Source organism: Psammomys obesus, unplaced genomic scaffold, assembly GCF_907164565.1.
Source record: "Psammomys obesus unplaced genomic scaffold, mPsaObe1.curated_primary_1811, whole genome shotgun sequence".
Lineage (NCBI taxonomy): Eukaryota > Metazoa > Chordata > Mammalia > Rodentia > Muridae > Psammomys > Psammomys obesus.
The window spans coordinates 14,550,763-14,554,064 of NW_026596064.1; positions in this window are offsets into that span (position 1 = coordinate 14,550,763).

The window sequence follows — 3,302 nt, forward strand, 5'->3', positions numbered from 1 at the left end:
GACAGGAGGCAGATCTCTAGGACTTCAATTTGTCTACAAAGCGAGTCCAGGACAACCAAGGCTACACAGAGAAACCCTGTCTAGAAAGAAACCAAACCCCCCCCCCAAAAAAAAGGAAAGGTAACTCAACAAGGAAATGTCTTTTTGCAAAAAAAAGTGAGCCAAACCCAAAATGAGCTGGCACAGGCATTCAGCCAAAGTGGCCTCTCTGTGTTTGATCTCTAACAGAGATGGTGACTGTATGTCCTCCCATTGGTGGAAGCTCACAATCTGATGTGATTGGTTATTCCGTGGGAAGGAGGAAGAGCGATTCAGAAAGCAGGGGCCCTGGTAGGATTTAACAACTTTTGGTAGAATTAAAAACTTTCCGCACAGAGGGAGGTTCTAGAGGTAACAAGATTAACACAAAAGAAGCCAGTTGGCGGAAAGACTGAAAACTATCCCCATGCACGCACTGTGTTAAATAAACCCCAAAAGGAGCAAGTCTCAACCTGTGGATCTCGACCCCCTTTTAAGATGGAAACACCCTTCATAGAGGTCGTATAACAGATATCCTGAATATCAGATATTTACATTGCGATTTATAACAGTAGCAAAACTGCAGTTATGCGGTAGCAACAAAAAATAATTTTATGGTTAGGGGTCACCACAACGTGGGGTTGCAGTGTTAGGAAGGCATTGAAGGGTCGGCATTCTGTGGACCTTTACCAACATTCTAAATCTTAAAAGAAAAGAATGAGAAGAATATGGCAAAGCATATGTCAGTTTACTTCTAGAGAGTGATTCATGTTTTAACTTTCTTTTTTAATATAATTTTTATAAGTTTATTTACTTTGTATCCCAGCTGTGTCCCCACCCTCGTCCCTTCCCAATCCTGCCCTCCTTCCCTCCCTCATCTCCTCCCATGCCCCTTCCCCAGTCCACCAATGGTGGAGGATCTTAGCCTATCAGGTCTCATCAGGACTGTCTTTCATAGTCTTCTTCTGTGGCCTGGTAAGGCTGCTCCACCCTCAGGGAGAGGTGATCAAAGAGCCAGCCACTGAGTTCATGTCAGAGACAGTTCCTGTTCCCCTTACTAGGAAGCTCATTTGGAGACTGAGCTGCCACAGGCTACAGCTGTGCAGGGGTTCTAGGTTATATCCATGCATGGTCCTTGGTTGGAGAATCAGTCTCAGAACAGACCCCTAGCCCCAGATTTTTTGGTTCTGCTCTTCTCTTTGTGGAGCTCCAGATCCTACCAGGTCTTTCTATATCTCCCTTCTTTCCTAAGATTCCCTGCACTCTGCCCAAAGTTTGGCTATGAGTCTAAGCATCTGCTTTAATACGCTGATGGGTAGAGTCTTTCAGAGGCCCTCTGTGGTAAGCTCCTGTCTTGTTCCTTGTTTTCACCTTCTTCCGATGTCTATCTAATTTGCCTTTCTGAATGAAGATTGAGCATCTTATCCAGGGTCCTCCTTCTTGCTTAGCTTCTTTAGGTATACAGACTTTAGTATGATTATCCTATATTATATGTCCAATATCCACTTGTAAGTGAGTATATACCATGTGTGTCTTTCTGCTCTGGAATAGCTCACTCAAGATGATCTTTTCTAGTTCCCACCATTTCCTTCAAATTTCATGATTTCCTTGTTTTTAATTGCTGAGTAGTATTCCATTGTGTAAATGTACCAAAATTTCTGCGTCCATTCCTCAATTGAGGGACATCTGGGCTGTTCCCAGACTCTGGCTATTAAGAATAAAGCTGTTAAGAACATGGTTAAGCAAATGTTGTATACTTGAGCATCTTTTGGATATATGCCTAGGAGTGGTGTAGCTGGATCTTGAGGTAGCACTATTCCTAATTGTCTGAGAAAGTGCCAGATTGATTTCCAAAGTGGTTGAACAAGTTTACATTCCCACCAGCAATGGAGGAGGGTTCCCCTTTCTCCACATCCTCTCCAGCATGTCACTTGAATTCTTGATCTTAGCCATTCTGATGGGTGTAAGGTGAAATCTCAGGGTCGTTTTGATTTGCATTTCCCTGATGACTAAGGATGTTGAGCATCTCTTTAAGTATTTCTCTGCCATTCAGTATTCCTCTATTGAGAATTCTCTGTTTAGCTCTGTACCCCATTTTGTATTTGGATTACTTGATTTGTTGCTGTTCAACCTCTTGAGTTCTTTGTATATTCTTGATATTAGCCCTCTGTCAGATACAGGGTTGGTGAAGATCCTTTCCCAATCCGTACGCTGATGTTTTGTTCTGACGACAGTGTCCTTTGCTTTACATAAACTTTTCAGTTTCATGAGGTCCCATTTATTGATTGTTGCTCTTAGAGCCTGTGCTGTTGGTGTTCTGTTCAGGAAGTTGTCTCCTGTGCCAATGAGCTCAAGGCTCTTCCCCACTTTTTCTTCTAACAGGTTTAGTGTGTCTGGTTTTATGTTGAGGATTTTATCTGTAATTTGCAAATATTTGACAACAAATGTTCTCTTATTATTAGCAGGAAAGGTTTCTATATAAAAATGCCTTCCAATGAGAGATAGCTCAGTAAATAAGGTGTCTGCCACACAAGAATGAGGTCCTGAACTCCCAACTCTAACACCCACATAAAAGCCAGATGTGGCAGAGTACTCTGAAATCCCAGCGCTTGTACAGCAGAAAGGGTGAATCCTTACCTGGCGACAGTAAAGCTAGCAGAATAAATGAGATCCAAGTTCAGTGAGAAACCTGTGTCAAAAGATAGGGTGGAGAGCAATCGAGGAATGTTGACCTCTAGCCTCCACACACACTCATACAACTTTGCATGTGCTGACACATGCAAGGGAAAACACACACACAGACACACACAGACACACACACACACACACACACACACACACACACACACACTAAAAAACCTCCCCAAAGGACAGAGAAGCTAAATGAAAAAAACTTGGCAGAATATAGCATGGGGGATGGGTCGAGGAAGACAGCGTAGTAAAAGACTCTACAAAATCATATGCTGTGTGAACAACAGGAGTCATTTAGAATTGCTATAAAAATTATAACATAGAAGCACATAACATCAAGACAAAAAAAAAAAAGTCATCCCTCAGCCCTTGCAATTTTTCTTTTACTGGTTTACTGGGTATTTTTCCATACACAGCTTTTTCCCTTTTTTATGAGATCAAATTCCACCCATTATCCTACAACTTCTTTTCATGACTTAACAATATTTTGTGGATAAGCCTTCCTACTCCATCTGTCAGCATGGGGTCTATTTCATTCTTCTTAACAGTGGCAGATGGTGACACAGATGATGCGTAAGTTATTCGATCATAGG